The sequence below is a fragment of the Anomaloglossus baeobatrachus genome, chromosome 8 (assembly GCF_048569485.1).
Source record: "Anomaloglossus baeobatrachus isolate aAnoBae1 chromosome 8, aAnoBae1.hap1, whole genome shotgun sequence".
In the NCBI taxonomy this organism is placed as follows: Eukaryota; Metazoa; Chordata; class Amphibia; order Anura; family Aromobatidae; genus Anomaloglossus; species Anomaloglossus baeobatrachus.
Window position 1 is genome coordinate 7392229 of NC_134360.1, and position 22213 is coordinate 7414441.

Genomic DNA, 22213 nt, shown 5'->3' on the forward strand with positions numbered 1-22213 from the left:
AACACTGGGAACATGGAGAAGAGACCTGACCAGTATACACCAACACTGGGAACATGGAGAAGAGACCTGACCAGTATACATCAACACTGGGAACATGGAGAAGAGACCTGACCAGTATACACCAACACTGGGACATGGAGAAGAGACCTGACCAGTATACACCAACACTGGGAACGTTGAGAAGAGACCTGACCAGTATACACCTACACTGGGAACGTGAAGAAGAGACCTGACCAGTATACACCAACACTGGGAACGTGGAGAAGAGACCTGACCAGTATACACCAAGACTGGGAACGTGGAGAAGAGACCTGACCAGTATACACCAACACTGGGAACGTGGAGAAGAGATCTGACCAGTATACACCAACACTGGGAACATGGAGAAGAGACCTGACCAGTATACACCAACCCTGGGAACATGTAGAAGAGACCTGACCAGTATACACCGACACTGGGAACAGGGAGAAGAGACCTGACCAGTATACACCAACACTGGGAACAGGGAGAAGAGACCTGACCAGTATACACCAACACTGGGACATGGAGAAGAGACCTGACCAGTATACACCTACACTGGGAACGTGTAGAAGAGACCTGACCAGTATACACCAACACTGGGAACATGAAGAAGAGACCTGACCAGTATATACCAACACTGGGAACAGGGAGAAGAGACCTGACCAGTATACAGCAACACTGGCAACGTGGAGAAGAGACCTGACCAGTATACAGCAACACTGGGAACAGGGAGAAGAGACCTGACCAGTATACAGCAACACTGGCAACGTGGAGAAGAGACCTGACCAGTATACAGCAACACTGGGACATGGAGTAGAGACCTGACCAGTATACACCAACACTGGGAACGTGGAGAAGAGACCTGACCAGTATACACCAACACTGGGAACATGAAGAAGAGACCTGACCAGTATACACCAACACTGGGAACGTGGAGAAGAGACCTGACCAGTATACACCAACACTGGGAACATGGAGAAGAGACCTGACCAGTATACACCAACACTGGGAACGTGAAGAAGAGATCTGACCAGTATACACCAACACTGGGAACGTGGAGAAGAGACCTGACCAGTATACACCAACACTGGGAACGTGAAGAAGAGATCTGACCAGTATACACCAACACTGGGAACGTGGAGAAGAGACCTGACCAGTATACACCAACACTGGGAACATGGAGAAGAGACCTGACCAGTATACACCAACACTGGAAACGTGGAGAAGACACCTGATCGGTATACACCAACACTGGGAACATGGAGAAGAGACCTGACCAGTATACACCAACACTGGGAATGTGGAGAAGACACCTGACCGGTATACACCAACACTGGGAACGTGGAGAAGAGATCTGACCAGTATACACCAACACTGGGAATGTGGAGAAGAGACCTGACCAGTATACACCAACACTGGGAACGTGGAGAAGAGACCTGACCAGTATACACCTACACTGGGAACGTGAAGAAGAGACCTGACCAGTATACACCAACACTGGGAACAGGGAGAAGAGACCTGACCAGTATACACCAACACTGGGAACGTGGAGAAGAGATCTGACCAGTATACACCAACACTGGGAATATGGAGAAGAGACCTGACCAGTATACACCAACACTGGGAACGTGGAGAAGAGACCTGACCAGTATACACCAACACTGGGAACGTGTAGAAGAGACCTGACCAGTATACAGCAACACTGGGAACATGGAGAAGAGACCTGACCAGTATACACCAACACTGGGAACATGGAGAAGAGACCTGACCAGTATACACCAACACTGGGAACGTGGAGAAGAGACCTGACCAGTATACACCAACACTGGGAACGAGGAGAAGAGACCTGTCCAGTATACACCAACACTGGGAACGTGTAGAAGAGACCTGACCAGTATACAGCAACACTGGGAACATGGAGAAGAGACCTGACCAGTATACACCAACACTGGGAACATGGAGAAGAGTCCTGACCAGTATACACCAACACTGGGAACGTGTAGAAGAGACCTGACCAGTATACAGCAACACTGGGAACATGGAGAAGAGACCTGACCAGTATACACCAACACTGGGAATGTGGAGAAGAGATCTGACCAGTATACACCAACACTGGGAATGTGGAGAAGAGACCTGACCAGTATACACCAACACTGGGAACGTGGAGAAGAGACCTGACCAGTATACACCTACACTGGGAACATGGAGAAGAGACCAGACTAGTATACACCAACATTGGGAACATGGAGAAGAGACCTGACCAGTATACATCAACACTGGGAACATGGAAAAGAGACCAGACTAGTATACGCCAACACTGGGAACGTGTAGAAGAGACCTGACCAGTATACACCAACACTGGGAACATGGAGAAGAGACCTGACCAGTATACACCAACACTGGGAACGTGGAGAAGAGACCTGACAAGTATACATCAACACTGGGAACATGGAGAAGAGACCTGACCAGTATACACCAACACTGGGAACATGGAGAAGAGACCTTACCAGTATACACCAACACTGGGAACGTGGAGAAGAGACCTGACCAGTATACACCAACACTGGGAACGTGGAGAAGAGACCTGACCAGTATACATCAACACTGGGAACGTGGAGAAGAGACCTGACCAGTATACACCAACACTGGGAATGTGGAGAAGAGACCTGAGCAGTATACACCAACACTGGGAACATGGAGAAGAGACCTGACCAGTATACACCAACACTGGGACATGGAGAAGAGACCTGACCAGTATACACCTACACTGGGAACATGGAGAAGAGACCTGACCAGTATAAACCAACACTGGGAACGTGGAGAAGAGACCTGACCAGTATACACCAACACTGGGAACATGGAGAAGAGACCTGACCAGTATACACCAACACTGGGAACATGGAGAAGAGACCTGACCAGTATACACCAACACTGGGAACATGGAGAAGAGACCTGACCAGTATACACCAACACTGGGAACGTGGAGAAGAGACCTGACCAGTATACACCAACACTGGGACATGGAGAAGAGACCTGACCAGTATACACCAACACTGGGAACGTGGAGAAGAGACCTGACCAGTATACACCAACACTGGGAACGTGGAGAAGAGACCTGACCAGTATACACCAACACTGGGACATGGAGAAGAGACCTGACCAGTATACACCAACACTGGGACATGGAGAAGAGACCTGACCAGTATACACCAACACTGGGAACATGGAGAAGAGACCTGACCAGTATACACCAACACTGGGAACGTGGAGAAGAGACCTGACCAGTATACACCAACACTGGGAACATGGAGAAGAGACCTGACCAGTATACACCAACACTGGGAACATGGAGAAGAGACCTGACCAGTATATACCAACACTGGGAACATGGAGAAGAGACCTGACCAGTATACACCAACACTGGGAACGTGGAGAAGAGACCTGACCAGTATACACCAACACTGGGAACATGGAGAAGAGACCTGGGATCAAATTTCAGTGGAGACATGATTGAAGCTGATCGAGAGCTCAGAAGGTTTCAGGCAGTGGTGAAAGCCAAAAGGTAGATTTACAAAATTCTAATAAATGATTTTTAGGAGCAAAACAGTAACAATGCAGCGACATGATGAGAATCTGCAGAACTGATCATATGCTGAATAATTGTAAGGTAAATTTCTGTATGAGAAGCCAAGATGATTGTCTATAGAATGAAGGTCGTCTCATGCTCAGAGCTGTAGAGGATGGTGAGATATGGAGCCTGAAAGTCACAAGTGCAAAACATTGTTACCCTTTTGCTCATCACTGTATCCCAAGTGTCTAAATTTCAAAGTGTTGACTATGCAAATATCCCCCTTAGAGAAGAAGAGGACTAGAACTCTAGCGCCACCTACTCTATGTAGCACTCTTAAAAGTCAATATCGACCCTTTAATGAGCCTCGTCAAATGACTTCATCAGTGCAAAGCAGAACATCTACTTTGGCTTGGTGAGCGGCTTCTAACAAGGGTATAATTCTTGGAAAAATGTATCTATGTGAAGCGTATGAAGACCGTGTAAGGAGACTTCTGGGCCATGCAATGCTCCACTGGGAATTACATTTGGAAATATTCTCTTCAGCAAGAAATTGGGCTGGAACTCTCCTGCCACCGATGGAATGTAGCAGTTGTAAAAGTGACACATAGTTTGGGGTGTTTGTCCCTCATCAGTGCAAAGTCTGATTTGGCTATGTAAGAGGCCTCTGACAACGCTGATTTATAAGAATAAATATATACTAGAGATCAGCCGATCGATCTGTTGGGATGTGAGTTTAAGTTGAATTTCCTGAAATTTGCGGTTCCAAGTGAATTGAAACGCTTTGATTAGGAAACCGTGAAAAATATGCACGGCTGTAGTTTTGGTTAACAGTTAAAAGCCGGTAAAAGGGTAAGAAAAATTAAAAATCCTTAAAAAACCTAATAACTCATGACTTCTCCGGCCTCCCGGTGCTCAGGGCCACGACGTCACGAGCCTCATCTGCCTGTTTTTCACTATAGACCCGAACATCTGACCGCACCCAGGCCTCGGGGTCACGGTGCGTTGCAAGGTCGCGGCAGGTGACTGAGCAGCCCGAGAGAAGAGGATTAGGCTTTTTTTGTATTTTACAGCTTACATTATTATGTTCGGGGTCTGAAGAGACCTCAGCGCATTATAAAGAATATTCAATTTGTGGAGGATAATTTCGCACGAACAATCCGCTCATTGCTAATATATATCTTCAAAGAGAAGCCGCAGCAATAGGCACATTATACCTGCCGCTTGCAGAGTTTCAGCCGCTGCGTGCATCACATATATGTGCACAGAGTGACACCTGCAGGCGGCTCAGACCTCAGAATCAGAAAGAATTACACTAATCCTAAACCCAGAAACGTAAGAATTTGTAGCAATGATCTGACACAGGCTGATGGTTCTCTCTACTACACGGCCATACTGTCTCCGCGCACAGCTTGTGTGTACTGATGCTGTAAACTTATAGGAATCCGTGACAATCCATGAAACGTGTCCAGGCGCATTTGTGACCTACGCACGGAACATGATGTCATGTGGACAGAAATAGAGACTGCGGAGAATCCATTTCAATGCAAAATGCCATTTCAGTAAAGTGAAGGACAATATGGTGTAAAGCTGCGTGGGTGACCGTGAGGAACGTTACACAACTCAGCCAAATACCGTTCACTCCCAAGCAGAGGGAGCTAAGAATAAAGCACAAATCCAGAAAATGAGGTTGAACTAAAATATTGTGTGAAACTTTTTGGAATTGCAGCCATTTTTCTACAAATCCTCCTCATTTCAGGGGCTCAGAAATAATTGGAGAAAGTAACTTTCCATAAATAAAATGTTGATTATTAACCCTTTGTACAGAATGCTTTGCAGCAATGACTGAAGTCTCCTGGCTGTGGGCGTCTCCATTGCTGGTCTCATCCAGTATGAGGCTTCCAGCCATGGACATCTCCATCACTGGTCTCCTCCAGTGTGAGGCTTCCGTTCATGGATGTCTCCATCGCTGGTGTCATCCAGTGTGAAGATTTGGGCCATGGACGTCTCCATCGCTGTTCTCCTCTGGTGTGAGGCTTCCGGCCATGGATGTTTCCATCACTGGCCTCCTCCGATGTGAGGCCTCCGGTCATGGATGTCTCCATTGCTGGTCTCCTCCAGTGTGAGGCTTCCGGTCATGGATGTCTCCATCGCTGGTCTCCTCCAGTGTGAGGCTTCCGGTCATGGACGTCTCCATCGCTGGTCTCCTCCGATGTGAGGCCTCCAGTCATGGACGTCTCCATCGCTGGTCTCCTCCGGTGTGAGGCCTCCGGTCATGGATGTCTCCATCGCTGGTCTGCTCCAGTGTGAGGCTTCCGGTCATGGACGTTGTGGAGACACAGGGCTCAGTGGGCGCTCTCGTCCACTAAAACCCGCCGCCTTTAGAAAGACAGCGTGGCTCAGGGCTCATCCCAACTGAACGCCGGCCTCCTTAACCGTGGGCGTAACACTACTCAGACAACACAGGGTGAGGGAACCACAATAATTAGACTTTATTGGATCCCCAAACAATTAACGGCACATAACACATAACCAGCAAAACACACAAATGTAACCGGCAACAGAGTCTCACCCTTCCGCTGGCTCACCAGGGATTAGAATGTCCATGCCTCACAGGTTCCAAGCTGTCTGAGGTCTGAAAAGTCTGTAACAGGTGACTGAACTGTCCCAACCTGAGTGTCCTCCTTAGGTAGTCCTGGGTTGATGATAAAATCCTGGCAGCCGGAGTCGAAATCCCTAGGCTGTGGATATGGTCTCCAACCGGGTCCGGAGTCCCTAGATTGAAGCCATAAGATATCCTGATCCTCTAGTCAGCTCCAAAGAGCTTAGACTGGATCCATCAGCATCCATCAACAACCCCTGGTGGCTTAAAAAAGTCCTTTTTATAGCCACAACCTTCCACTTGGATACACTGCGTCCTCATCGATTGGTTGGACAAGATTGCTTCTCCCATTGGAGGAATTTCAAGCTGCATGGACAATGTTCATTTAAATGATGTGCATAGAAAGACTGAGGGTGTACATGTAAACTGGGATTCACCGACTAGACAATGGCTACTAAGGTAATTACATTATCAATACACAGCTACAATACAATGGTTACTGGAAATGTCTGGAGAACAATACGTCTAGCTTTCAGTGGCCAACACAATTACATTGAGTCAACAAGAGTCTTGTAAAAACAATGAGGGACTTCTCCCCCGTCTATAGACAATCTATCATACTGTCTGGCTGGATTTTAAGAAACTTTAACGCATGAGAGTCCATGTCGTCACAGACGTCTCCATCGCTGGTCTCCTCCGGTGTGAGGCTTCCGGTCATGGACATTTCCATCACTGGTCTCCTCCGATGTGAGGCCTCCAGTCATGGACGTCTCCATCGCTGGTCTCCTCCAGTGTGAGGCTTCCGGTCATGGACGTCTCCATCGCTGGTCTCCTCCGGTGTGAGGCTTCCGGTCATGGACGTCTTGATCGCTGGTCTCCTCCGGTGTGAGACTTTCGGTCATGGACATCTCCATCACTGGTCTCCGACATGAGGCTTCAGGCCATGGACGTCTCCATTGCTGGCCTCCTCTGCTGTGAGGCTTTGCCGCCTTTACTTTGGTGACTTCAGTGGGTTTCTTGGTTGTGGCTCTTTTTCCTGAAGTTTTGCCTTAATCCTGTGAGATGCAGCTCAATGGAGCTGAGATCTGGGGATGATTTGGCCATTACAGAATATTCCACTTCTCTTTCACAAGATGTTTTGGGTCATTGTACGTCTGTCTGTGAAGCTTTGTCCAATCATTGCTTCATTTGGCTGAATCTGAGCAGAAAGTCTCGCCCTGTGCATTTCAGAATTCATCCAGCTGCTTATGTCTTCAGTCACATCATCACTAACCACTAGTGCTCCAGTGCCATTGTTAATCATACATGCCCGGCCAGCACACTGCCTCCATCATCAATAACCACTAGTGCCCCAGGGTCATTGTTAGCCCTGCATGCCCGGCCAGCACACCGCCTCCGCCATGTGTTACAGAGGACGTGCTGTGCTCTGGATCAGGAGCCACTCCAAGCCTTTTCCAGATTTTCTTCTTCCATTATTCCAGTACTGTCACAGAATTTCGCACAAACTTCGCTGACTGTCATTGTGACATCAGGCTCTGTTCAGAATTCAAATTCTGACACTCCACATGATGGTTTCTCTATTGTCTGGGATCAACACAGGCAGACACGGGCATTGACCTTTTGTGTGCTGATTCATAGGCAGGCTAGCAAGAGTTAATGTCTGCTGGTCTGCTTTCTCCTTTAATCACATGTTGTGAGGAGACCTATCACATCTGCTCCCCTCCTATTTATGCTGCGTGAATTCTTCCACCCATGCCAGCTATAGTTTGTTCTATGTTAGTCTGTGAGGTGTGGTGTCCCAGACTTTCTGCAGAGAGTTGGGCTCATTGGTTGGTGCGATTGTGGAGGTTACACCTGTTGTTTTTTAGCTTCCTTCCTGCTCATTTTTCCTCCTGAATTTCTTATTGTCTTCACCTTTGTGTATGCGTCCTGTGTGACAGAGTTTTGGTTTTCCCCTGTCTGTCTCTAACCGTGGGATCATCACACTCTTGTCCCATCCCTAACAGGGAGTAGGGGGAATGAGATCAGTACTGGTCAGGAGCAGGGCCAGGAAGGACACTCAGGCCTCTCCACTATCAAGAATATTCCCTGAGGTTAGGAATAGCATAGAGTCCTCCTAGTTTGAGGGACAGCTTAGGATCAGCTGTTCCCCACTATCCCATAGTCATCGTGACAGGTACTGGTCGACCTTAGTCTCATCTGCCTTCTGCTGCTTTTCCAGAACTGGGCAGCTTCTTTAGATATTTTTATTGGAAAAGTCTAATTTGGCCTATTTTCAGCTGATGAATGATTTACAGGTTGTGGTGACTCCTCGGTATTTGCCCTCATGAAGTCTTCTCATTATGAAAGACTTTGATACTGAAGCAGCGAGGTTTTCACTTAGTGGGGGTGGATGTTGTGAAGATTTTTCTTCACCATGGAATGGATTCTGCAATCATCCACCACTGTTGCTTTCTGGGGAGGTCCAGGCCTTCTTGAGTTCCCAGCTCACCATTGTGCTTGTGTGGTGCCCCTGAGGCTTCAGTCGCCATGGAGTATTGCACCCAAATTTGGGTGTAATACTAAACCCAGTTCCTGAAGAGGTCAGTCCCAGTTTCATCACATTACACACTCAATTACACACCAGGTTGCCCTCTTCCCACTGGGGACTGTGCTAGTGTCGGGTAATAAAGGTGTTATGGGGGCTGTCAGATAATAAGGGAATGGAAGGCTATCCGACAGTCAGGGTCCACCGTGCAGAGCTCTGCTGCAGAGTATGGCAGAGGATATGGGAAACCTGTACCTCCAACGCGGTACTGACACTGTTACGTCACAGTGTCACCAAGGCCAATAGCGGCGTATACTGTTTGTCACAGCGACTACCTCTTAGCGAAACATAGGAGTGGAAATGCAAAAGAGTGAGGAATACAACATAAAAGTGCATAGAAGTCTCACAATCTGTGAGCGTGAAGGCACCTGTCTCAGTTAACAGTCACAGAGACTAGGTGTAGTGTGTGCAATATGGAACCTACCTATGTCCGCTCCACTTGTGGTGCAAGGATACGGACAGCAGCAAGGCTGCAAGTTTGAAACTCCTGCCTATGACCGCTCCCCTAGTGTGTGAGGATACGGACTGCTGCAGGAGGCAGCGTAGTGGAGCGTTACCCTAGAAGGCAACGACCACCTGACCTACCTATGTCCGCTCCACTAAGGTGCGAGGACACGGACAACAGTACGGCTGAAAGGTACAGGAGCGCTACCCTACCGATAGCGCTCACCTCAGAGTAGAACCACAAGGCCCAGTCAGACCATGTGCAGCAGACACCTGCTTATGTCCGCTCCACTAATGTGCAAGGATACGGACCACAGCATAAGCTGCAAGGTACAAGAGCGTTACCCTACCGATAACGCTCACCTAGATAGACAATAGGTGCCGCAAGGGACATGCACAGAGCGTCTACTCCTATGCAGGAACCAAGAGGACTGAGCGCCGAGCAGCATGCGTCAGGGTCGTGCCTCATCCAAGATGGAGGACACCAGCCAATCCGCTGCGAGAATCGTCAGCAATGACGTCACGCTGGCCTATCACAGAGGAAAGCGTCATAAGCACATGACCAGCGGCCAATCGGCTTAGAATGTGTCAGAGACATGTGACCTCATGTCAGCGATGATGTCACCCGCACATGTGCAGTGGCTCCAAGATAGGACTTAGTCTCCAGCGCTCGCACATGCTCAGTAGCATGGAATCAGAACACAGCGCCACACAGACCTGGGACCAAGATATAGCATAGCCAGACCACAGCAAAGGATAAGGAGACACGCAGATCCCCAGAAACGGGAACCGTAACAGTACCTCCCCCTCAAGGGCCCCCCCTCCGGCGGCGCAGGTACTCGGCAACTAAGTCAGGAGCATTGACAGCCTCCTCAGGCTCTCAGGAGCGATGCTCTGGACCATAGCCCTCCCAATCGATCAAAAAGAACCTGCGACCACGAACCATCTTAGAACCAACGATGGCCCGTACCTCATAGCTGGACTGAGAGGAATCGGAGGAAGGAGATGGCTCTGCACGGGTATGGGATAGAATAGCCAGCTTCAAGAGCGAAACGTGGAATTTGTCATGGATCCTAAGATGGGCAGGTACCTTCAGTTGATATACCACAGGCTTAACCTGGCGAAGTACCTCATAAGAACCCAGGAATGGAGGAGCAAACTTGGCAGATTCCACTCTAAGTTTCACGTTTTTAGCAGAGAGCCATACGAAATCCCCTGGGGAAAAGACAGGAGAGGGATGACGAAAACGATCGGCTACCATCTTCATACGATCCTTTGCTACTTGGATCGCACTCTGAGTCCGATCCCAGACCTCCCTAGCATTAGTTGCCCAATCCGCCACAAGAGGCGGTGATACGGAGGCGGGAAACAAGACAGGCACCCTGGGATGCTGCCTATTATTGAGAATGAAAGGCATCTTCCCAGTGGCTTCAGCCACGGAATTGTTAAGGGCAAACTCTGCCCAGGGTAGGAGAGTAGACCAATTGTCATGATTCTCTGAGACAAAGTGTCGTAGGTATATGATCATAGATTGGTTGGTTCGTTCAACCAACCCATTGGTCTCCGGATGGTAGGCCGAAGAGAGGTTCAACTCTATCTGTAAGAGACTACACAGATCTCGCCAAAACTGGGAAGCAAATTGTGGACCTCTGTCATTGACGATACGGTCTGGCATTCCATGCAGCCTAAAAACATGTTCGAGGAACAATTTGGCCAATACCCTGGAGGATGGTATTCTCGGTAAGGGTACTAGATGAACCATCCGAGAGAAATGATCAGTTATTACCCACACAATCCGATTCCCTTGAGAGCAGGGAAGTTCACCCACAAAATCCATGCCTACCACCTACCATGGTCTATCTGGCATGGGTAATGGGTGTAAAAGACCATCAGGTCTCTGCCGCAAAGGACGGTTGCGAGCACAAGTAAAACACGATCGGATGTATCTCTTGACATGGTTGGCTAACTGGGGCCACCAATACCACCTCTCGGGTAATTCTCGTGTCCTTCTAATGCCAAAATGCCCACCCACCTTAGAGGTGTGGGCCCATGACAGAATGTCATTCTGTCGACTAGGAGGAACGAACATCTTGCCTGGTGGAATCTGATCTAACGTTACAGGAGAGAGTGTGTGAAAAACCCTAGATGGAAGAATGAGACGAGGGTCCTCATTCTTTTCCTGAGATGATTCCGTAGAGCGAGAGAGTGCATCGGCCTTGTTATTCTTACTCCTGGTAAGATAATTAATGGAGAAGTTAAACCGAGAGAAAAACAAGGACCAGCGAGCTTGCCGGGGATTCAAACGTTGTGCAGTTTGCAAATACGTCAGGTTCTTATGGTCCGTAAAGACCTGAAAGGGCTGCCTGGCTCCCTCGAGCAAGTGACGCCACTCCTCCAATGCTAATTTTAGGGCAAGTAGTTCCCTGTCACAAATAGTGTAGTTCCTCTCAGCAGGAGAGAACGTCTTTGCAAAGAAAAAACACGGTCTTTTTCTACCTGAGCTGTTCTTTTAATATAGAACTGCTCCAGCTCCTACAAAGGACGCGTCCACCTCCATGAAAAAGGGCCTATTCTCGTCAGGTCCTTGGAGGACAGGAGCAGATGAAAAGTGTTCTTTAACTGCCGTAAAAGCCTGGGATCTCTCAGTAGACCAGACCTTAGGATTGGCGCCCTTTTTAGTCAAAGCCACTAACGGAGCTACCAAGGTAGAAAAGTGTGGTATAAATTGCCGGTAATAATTTATGAATCCCAGGAAGTGTTGTACTGCTTTCAAGGAATGAGGTTCAGCCCATTCCATAACTGCAGAAAGCTTCGGAGGATCCATTGCCAATCTCTCATGAGAAATGATATAGCCTAAGAATGGTAGAGAGGCTTGCTCAAATATACATTTCTCGAGCTTGGCAAACAGGGAGTGCTCCCGTAGACGACACAGAACCCAGATCACATCCAACCGATGTGTCTCCAGGTCGGGAGAAAAAATTAGTATATCATCCAGATATACCACCACGGATGATAACAGTAAATCCCTAAACACGTCATTTACGAAGTCCTGGAACACTGCAGGTGCATTACATAGACCGAAAGGCATGACGAGGTATTCATAGTGACCGTCTCTTTTGTTAAAAGCGGTCTTCCATTCGTCACCCTCTTGAATTCGCACTAAGTTATAAGCACCTCGCAGATCCAACTTCGTAAATACCTTAGCTCCCCGTAGTCTGTCAAACAGTTCAGAAATTAGGGGCAAGGGGTATCTGTTTTTTTACAGTGATGGCGTTAACACCCCTGTAGTCTATGCAGGGACACAGATCACCCTCTTTTTTCCGCACAAAGAAAAACCCAGCCCCTGCAGTTGAGACAGACTTGCGGAGACAGACTTGCGGATGAAGCCCCTCTACAGACTATCCTTTATATAGGCCGACATAGCCTTGGATTCTGGGATAGACAAGGGATAGACCCTGCCCTTTGGTGGAACAGAACCCGGCAAGAGGTCTATAGCACAGTCATAAGGCCTATGAGGTGGAAGAGTCTCAGCACCCTGTTTGGAAAACACATCAGCGAAATCCAAATAGGGTGTAGGTAAGGGAGAGAGATCAGTTGATGCAACCGCAACGATCTTAGGTGGTAAGGGAAGACATCGGGACTGACACTTCGAACCCCAACTAATAATGCTGTCGGACTCCCAGTCAATTAGAGGAGCATGAGTCCGAAGCCATTGGAGACCCAGAAGTACGATGTCTATACCCTCAGGCAAAACAATAAAATAAATCTCCTCTATGTGACCCTGAGACAGGGAAAGGCGCAAGGGAACTGTCCTCAATGTAATGGAGTCAGACAACATAGTCCCATTAACAACACGGACAGGAATAGGTGCCTCTAACATGATAGAGGGAATATTGTGTCTCTTTACAAATCCTGAGGACACAAAAGTCCCGTCAGCTCCGGAATCCACAAAAGCCATAATAGGCCATGTATTCTCAGAGAATGAGAGCTGACCTGGGACACTACACTTAGAGGCTGCAGAAGACGTCTCTAGTAACTCCCCTCTAATAGTTACTAGGCCTGGGAGTTTCCCTGACGGCTAGGACACTTGTTGGCATAGTGCCCAGCCTGATGACATATGTAACAGATAGGAGGACCCGCCTTACGAGGTTGGGAAGTAGTATAGCCCAATTCCATAGGAGTAGGAGATGTCTCGGATACTGAGAAAGATGGAGAAGGAACCACAGCATCTGAGCCAACTCGACGCTTGGGACGTGACAAGGTAACCTCGAGTCTACGTTCCTTATGGCGTACATCGATCCTAGTTGCTACCGTAATTAAGTCCTCCAGAGAAGGAAGAACTTCCCGAATAGCAAGAGCATCTTTGACATAGCCTGCAAGACCTCTCCAGAAGATAGGTATTAACACCTTCTCAGGCCAGTCTAACTCTGCTACCAAGGTACGAAAAGCAATGGCATAAGAGCTGGTAGATAACGAACCTTGAGACAGATCTAGCAGTCTCAAAGCCGCATCATGGGTAACCTGCGGTCCCATGAACACCGCTTTAAGAGCATCAAGGAAGTCTTGATGTCTCTGAGTAACCAAATCAGAGCGCTCCCATAAGGGAGTAGCCCACTCTAAGGCTTTATACTGAAGCAGGGATATAATAAAGCCTACTTTGGACCTCTCCGTAGAGAAGCGAGAGGCATTAACCTCAGGGTGAATCTGACACTGGCTTATGAACCCACGACAAGACCTGGCATCGCCAGAGTATCTGTTGGGTAGAGCAAGTCGTGGGTCATGTGGCGAAGACACCAAAGTTTGAGGTTTATCCTCTACAGTCTTGAGCCTTGCTTCAAGAAGCTGTATATACCGATGTAATTGTTGATACTCTGCCATCTCTGCCAGACCCTTGGCTCAGTCCTAATGTTACGGGGGCTGTCGGATAATAAGGGAATGGAAGGCTGTCCGACAGTCAGGGTCCACCGTGCAGAGCTCTGCTGCAGAGTAGGGCAGAGGTTAGGGGAAACCTGTACCACCAAAGCGGTACTGACACTGTTACGTCACAGTGTCACCAAGGCCAATAGCGGCGTATACTGTTTAAGTCACAGCGACTACCTCTTAGCATAACATAGGAGTGGAAATGCAAAAGAGTGAGGAATACAACATAAAAGTGCAAAGAAGTCTCACAATCTGTGAGCGTGAAAGCACCTGTCTCAGTTAACAGTCACAGAGGCTAAAGGGGGCTTTACACACTACGATATTGTTAATGTTTTATCGTCGGGGTCACGTTGTTAGTGACGCACATCCAGCGTCATTAACGATATCGCAGCATGTGACACTGACCAGCGACCTTAAGCGACCTCAAAAATGGTGAAAATCGTTCACCATGGAGAGGTCATCCCAAACTCAAAAATCGGTAAGGGTTGTTTATCCATGTTGTTCATTGCTCATGCGGCAGCGCACATCGCTATGTGTGACACCGCAGGAGCGAAGAGCGTCTCCTTACCTGCCGCTGGCCACAATGCGGAAGGAAGGAGGTGGGCGGGATGTTACGTCCTGCTCATCTCCGCCCCTCCACTTTGATTGACTGGCCGCTTAGTGACGTTGCGGTGACGTCACTGTGATGCCGAACGTCCCTCCCCCTTGAAGGAGGGATTGTTCGGCAGTCACAGCGACGCCACCGACCAGGTAAGTACGTATGATGCTGCCGTAGCGATGTTCGCTACGGCAGCGATCACAAACAATCGCATGCGCGACGGGGGTGGGTACTTACACGCTCGATATCGCTAGAAATTGCTACCGTGTAAAGCCCCTTTAAGTGTAGTGTGTGCAATATGGCACCTACCTATGTCCGCTCCACTTGTGCTGCAAGGATACGGACAGCAGCAATGCTGCTAGCTTGAAACTCCTGCCTATGACCGCTCCCCTAGTGTGCGAGGATACGGACTGCTGCAGGAGGCAGCGTAGTGGAGCGTTACCCTAGAAGGCAACGACCACCTAACCTACCTATGTCCGCTCCACTAAGGTGTGAGGACATGGACAACAGTACGGCTGAAAGGTACAGGAGCGCTACCCTACCGATAGCGCTCACCTCAGAGTAGAACCACAAGGCCCAGTCAGACCATGTGCAGCAAGCACCTGCCTATGTCCGCTCCACTAAGGTGCGAGGATACGGACCACAGCATAAGCTGCAAGGTACAAGAGCGTTACCCTACCGCTCACCTAGATAGACAATAGGTGCCGCAAGGGACATGCACAGAGCGTCTACTCCTATGCAGGAACCAAGAGGACTGAGCGCCAATCAGCGTGCGCCAGTGTCTTATATAGACTCTGTGCCTCATCCAAGATGGAGGACACCAGCCAATCCGCTGCGAGAATCATCAGCAATGACGTCACGCTGGCCTATCACAGAGGAAAGCGTCATAAGCACATGACCAGCGGCCAATCGGCTTAGAATGTGTCAGAGACATGTGACCTCGTGTCAGCGATGATGTCACCCGCACATGTGCAGTGGCTCCATGATAGGACTTAGTCTCCAGCGCTCGCACATGCTCAGTAGCATGGAATCAGAACATAGTCTCCAGCGCCACACAGACCTGGGACCAAGATATAGCATAGCCAGACCACAGCAAAGGATAAGGAGACACGCAGATCCCCAAAAACGGGAACCGTAACAAAAGGGGTCATCAACAGAGAGGCATTTACAGGATGCCCTCAACAGGGCCCAAGTCCCACTAGCTTAGGACGTGGGAGGGGGAGATGCAGCCAGCAGGGTGAGTCAGGAGCCAACACAACAGTTATAGAGTTCTCCAGCAGGAGAGGAAGGGAGCAGTCGCATCTCAGGGATGCTCCGGTGAGAAGGAGGAAGAGTTCACACGGTTGCCTTGGAATCGACGCCACGCAGGGCGGCAGGACCCTAGGGAACATCATTCTTCATGCTGGTTTTCCAGAATCTGCCTGGACGGGGAAAGTTTGAAGCTTCCCTGATCACACAGCACCCGACAGCACAGTGTCGGAGAGGATCCAGGGTCTCGCATCAAGCCAGACCTCACATCAGAACCGCGGCACCTGCATATAGGGACAAGAGTACATCTCGTGAAACACAGGGACCCCTTGTAGCTTCAAGCCAGGGGATCCACAGACAGGCGTTACAAGGAGAAACCAACCGAACACCAAACCGGGCTGATCTCTAAAGGGATTCGGGTTCGACAGAGCACATCATAGCAAGTAACTGGTATTACTTGGGTGAGCGGAACCGCACAAAATTGAGTAAACAACCTGGAACCACAGCCACAGACTCTTTATTCCCGGCAAAGCCGCTCCGTGCCGCCATTACTACTCCCCTCATCATCCTCCCTGGGGCCCGCTCCACCTGTAGAGAGCGATACCATCCCTGGCTGCTACTACCATCCGCCCCGGAGGACAGCGACAGCAGCGGCGGCCCATTCCCTGGCCGCATACCACAGGTTGCGTCATGACAAACACCTCACTACTACCCCCATCAACCACCCCCAGCCATCTTCTGTATGCCTCGAAGCAACGGATCTGGGCTAGGCCGCCCGTGAGTCACGACAGTCGATGGCCCAGCAACGAGTAGGTTAAATTCACCTGCCCCATGGGGCGATACACTTGCTTTTGCAGAATGTACAAAACTGTTGATTTGGCCGCTCACATTGCTGCTCTCTCTGATGGATTTTTTTCCTTTTTTAGCCTAATAATGGTCAGTTTCTCCACCATTGAGACTTTCTTTGACCGAATGTTGTGGGTTCACAACAAAAGCTTCCAAATGGAAGTGTCACTCCTGGAATCAGCTCCAGACCTTTTACCAGCTTAATGGATTAAAGAGGAAATCGCCCATGAAGCCTAATAAAGACCTTTTGAGATAATTGTCCAATTACCCTTGGTCGGATGTGAAGAACTCAAGCTAAAGCTGAGAGTCGGCACTTTAAGCCCAGATTTATTATACAACTGTATCATGGATATGTTTAATAAAAAGCTAAAATGCCAAAATTTGTTTCACTGCCCAAATATGTCTTGAGCCAACTGTATATTGCTAAACAGTATATTTGGTTCTGTCAATCTCATAAATATCAATCCCAACCTCAGTGAAAAGGAACGGGGAAATTAGGAATCCTTCTTTGATCATTGCTATGAACCCCTTAAATGCTGCTGTCAATTCAATCACTGACAGCGACATTTAAAGGAAACCTGTTATGTAAAAAAACCCACTAATAACATGCAGTTATGGACTTAATCTGCAGGTCTATAGTGTTCTAAAGCTGCCCGGCCGCCATACTGAGAGCCCTGCTACTGCAAGGATATTACTTTTTTCCCTCACAGCAACCTTGGGCTTTCAGTCATAAAGATGCGCTGGAGGATTTCAGTCACTAGTCAGTACATAGTGAGCATCAGATGTAACCACACCCCAGCAATAAGTTGCATCGGTACTGGCCTGGCACAATATCACAGATGCGTCACACCACATTGAGGATGTCGCGCCAAGCCAGGTGAAATAAAAAGGAAGAGCCGCCAAGTAGGAGGTGTTTCTCAGGGCTCAGAGCTAAAGATTACAGGTATTTCTGATGGATCAGGTCCTATTAATCCATCTGCACCAACTCTGAAAGACACCATCTATAGGCGGCTGTTGCAGGGGACTTAACCCTTCAGCATAGAGCAGCGTTCGGCTGGCTGGATGAGACTCCCTGCTCTGCGAGAGTTGGATTTTCTTATGGAGAACAGAATCTTATTGGCAATGCTCCATTGGGAAAATATAATAATAATAATAATAATAATAATAATAATAATTTTATTCATTTATATAGCGCTATTAATTCCACAGCGCTTTACATACATTGTGTCATGGTTCGCCTCCCTGTCCACATGGCTAGGGGGCGGAGCCTTCTCTCGAGCCTCACTTCCAGACCCTGGATGCCTTAAAAGCTGGCATTTCCAGTGAACCAGTGCCGGCTATAAGCTTAGCTCTGCTTTGCCTGTGATTGCTGGTCCTGTGAGTGAGTTCCTGATCTGTCTGTTCCTGTGCCCCCGTGCCCTTGTCTGTGTTCCATCCCCTGGTCGTTCCTCCTGTCCTCTGTCCCCTCTCGTATTTCCCCACTCGGTTGCTTCCTCCGGTACTGACCTTGGCCTGACTTTGACTCCGCTTTTGCACGTCCCTCCGGTCCTGCTTCTGCCCGTACGGTGTTTGATCCAGCCTGTCTGACTATTCCTTGCATGCTCTGCAGCTCTGCTTCTCAGCTGTGCTTTGAGGTAATGCATGAGAACGCTGTGAATTCACTTCCTGGTTCTCATTGCTCTGTGTAGTGTATTATGCTACAGAGCTCTGGCTCCCCCTGGTGGCAGCATTACAGTATAGCCGGCCTCTATAGGCTTTATCTCCCATAGGGAAAAAAAAAAAAAAAGACATTTATTTCTTGGTAGTGGGATCCTACTTTACAGCATAAAAAACTGTAATGGATCCACTCAGTACCTTGTGCGAGCAAGTAGCCAACCTTACGCAGCTGGTGCAGGATTTGGCTGCAGAGCATCGCACCCTGGTAGCTTCACACAATATGCTGCAGAGTGAGGTCTCCGCTTCTGCGAGGGCCATCTCAGTGGCAGCTACCTCACAAATCATAGGACAGCATAGTCCCACGGATGTCCAACTGACCTCCCCCGAACCCACGGTCATGCTCCCCGATAAATTCTCGGGGGAGAAAAACCTATTTCGGACATTTAGGGAGAGTTGCAGGCTTCTCTTCACTCTCCGGCCTCGGTCCTCGGGGAATGAGAAACAGCGGGTGGGGATCATCATGTCGTTACTTAGACCTGGGTGTTTTCCCTACCCCCTTCGGCCCTGGAACGGCATTCGGTTGACCTCTTCTTTGACTCCCTCGGGGTGATATATGACGAACCAGACCGTGTAGGGGTGGCTGAGGACAGGATCATGTGTGTCACTCAGGGAAATCACACTGCTGAGCTATATTGTTCTGAGTTTCGGCAGTGGTCCACTGAGGTACGGTGGAATGATTCTGCACTTAGGTGTCAATTCCGGAGAGGCCTTTCGGACTCACTGAAAGACGCTTTGGCTCTGCACCCACCTCCCAGCACCTTGGATGATGCGATGACGGAGGCAGTTCGTATGGACCGCAGATTATGGGAAAGAAGGGGCACCATGCGTGAGATTCCGCCCCCTCTACTCAGGGCACCTTCTTTGCCGGCTACGGAACACATGGAAGTTGGAGCCATCAGTCCAGATGAGAAGGAGAGGAGAAGACGCCGGGATCTCAAGCTGTGCTTCTATTGTGGACACCATGGACACTGGAGGAAAGACTGCCCGGCTTGCCCCTCCGCTAAACAGTCGTCGGGAAACTTCTAAGTCTGGGTAACGGTCGAGGATGTTGCCCAGACTATCAGGTACCTTTCCTCTCCTCCAATAAGATACTTCTGAATGTCGACCTCCGGGTCAAGGAGTCGGTCTGGTCTGCTACTGCCTTTGTTGACTGTGGGTCCGCTATGAACTTCATTGACTCTGAGTTGGTCCAAAGATTAGAGTTAGGGACAGTGAGGTTAGAAGGACCCATTCAAGTCCTGGCAATTGATAAAACACCGCTGCCTCAAAACCTCATTCGGTTTGCTACAGAAAAATTTACTCTGGTGATCGGGTCTCTGCATTCTGAAACTATTTCTTGTTTTGTAATGGCCAATCTCCCTGCTGGATTAGTGTTGGGGTATCCATGGTTGATGTTACATAATCCCGTTATTGATTGGGAGTGTCGTACCATAGTCAAATGGAGTCCTGGTTGTCATAAAAGATGTTTACAATCTGTACCTGTGTTCTCCGTAAGTCCTGAGGGTCTTCCGGAATACCTGAGGGACTATGGAGACGTATTCTCGGAAACAGAGGCCGAGGTTTTGCCGCCTCATCGCCCATATGACTGTGCCATCGATTTGCTTCCCAATACCAAATTGCCCAAGGCCCGTTTATATCACCTCTCGGGTCCAGAAAGGGCTTCTATGAAATCGTACATATCTGAGAGTATACGTAAAGGGCATATCCGTCCTTCTTCTTCCTCTGTGGCCGCTGGGTTCTTTTTTGTAAAGAAGAAGGACGGAGGATTAAGGCCATGTCTCGATTTCCGAGAATTGAACAAAATTACTGTGAAAAACACGTATCCGCTTCCACTCATCCCTGACCTCTACAACCAACTCTCTGAAGCCCGGTGGTTTACTAAACTAGATCTCAGGGGGGCCTATAATCTTATCCGTATTAGAGAAGGGGATGAGTGGAAAACGGCCTTTCTGACGTCAGAGGGGTTATTCGAAAATTTGGTTATGCCTTTTGGTCTAACAAATGCCCCTGCGGTGTTTCAAAATTTCATCAATGATATCTTCTCTGATTTTCTTGGTCGTTTTGTGGTCATCTATCTCGATGACATTTTGATTTATTCTGCCGATAGACATACGCATATTATGCATGTTCGCTCAGTATTACAGAGATTACGTGATAACCATCTGTTTGCTAAACTTGAAAAATGTGTTTTCTCTGTTCAGGAAATAGCCTTTCTTGGGTTACTCCTTTCTCGTGATGGGTTTAAAATGGACCCAGGAAAGGTGCAGGCTATCGTGGATTGGGTGCAACCCAGGGATATCAAGGCATTACAACGCTTTTTGGGTTTCGCAAATTATTATCGAAGGTTCATTAAGGGGTTCTCTCAAATTGCCAAGCCATTGACTGACCTTACACGGAAAGGGGCGGATCTGCAGAACTGGTCGTAAATGGCTGTCCAGGCCTTTCTTGAGCTAAAGGACCGGTTCATGTCCACCCCGGTCCTGGTACAGCCTGACCTCGAGGCGCCGTTTATTGTGGAGGTGGACGCCTCAGAGGTGGGGGTGGGAGCTGTTCTCTCAGGGCCCTGCTACTCTGACCAATCTGCGACCATGTGCGTTCTTCTCCAAGAAATTCACTCCAGCTGAGAGGAACTATGATGTGGGTAACCGTGAATTATTGGCGGTAAAGTTGGCATTCGAAGAATGGAGGGATTTTTTGGAGGGTGCTGTTCACCGTATTACTGTCATCACCGATCATAAAAACCTCGCGTATATTGAGTCCGCCAAGAGATTGACACCTCGACAAGCGAGGTGGGCTCTTTTTTTTTCTAGATTACATTTTTGTATTACTTTTCGGCCGGGGTCTAAAAACGCGAGGGCAGATGCACTGTCCCGTAGTTTGGACCCGGTGTCACCTCCAGAGCCTCCTTCCTCCATTCTTCCGCGAGGGGTGGTGGTCGCTGCCTTGTCATCTGAGTTGGAGGCAGAGGTCAGGGAGGCCCAGTCCTCAGCGCCATCTTCCGCTCCAGACACTAAACTGTTTGTCCCTTTGCACCTCCGGTTACGGGTGCTTCAAGAGTTCCATGAGTCCGTACTCAGCGGCCATCCTGGAATTACAGCCACTCGCAGGGCTGTTGCTCGACTGTTTTGGTGGCCATCTCTTCACTCAGATGTTGCTCGGTTTGTGTCTGACTGTGCTACATGTGCCCGTGCTAAGGTATGTTGTAACCGGCCGGCTGGGGAACTGGTTCCATTACCTGTTCCTGAAAGACCATGGACCCACTTGTCCATGGATTTCATTACGGACCTCCCTGTCTCAAATGGTATGACTGTGATCTGGGTGGTGGTGGATCGTTTTAGTAAACAGGCACATTTTGTTCCCCTCTCCGGTCTACCTAATGCTGCGGCCCTTGCCAACCACTTTATTGACCAGGTGGTTCGGTTACATGGGTTGCCCCTGAATATTGTGTCTGACAGGGGGGTACAATTAATTTCTCGGTTTTGGAGGGCCTTGTGCAGGCGGTTGGGAATTGAGTTGTCCTTCTCGTCCGCCTATCATCCCGAGTCCAGTGGGCAGACGGAAAGGACGAATCAGACCCTTGAGCAAATCCTGCGGTGCTTGGTTTCTGCTCAGAAGGAGGATTAGTGTACGTTTTTGCCCCTTGCGGAGTTTGCATTCAATAGC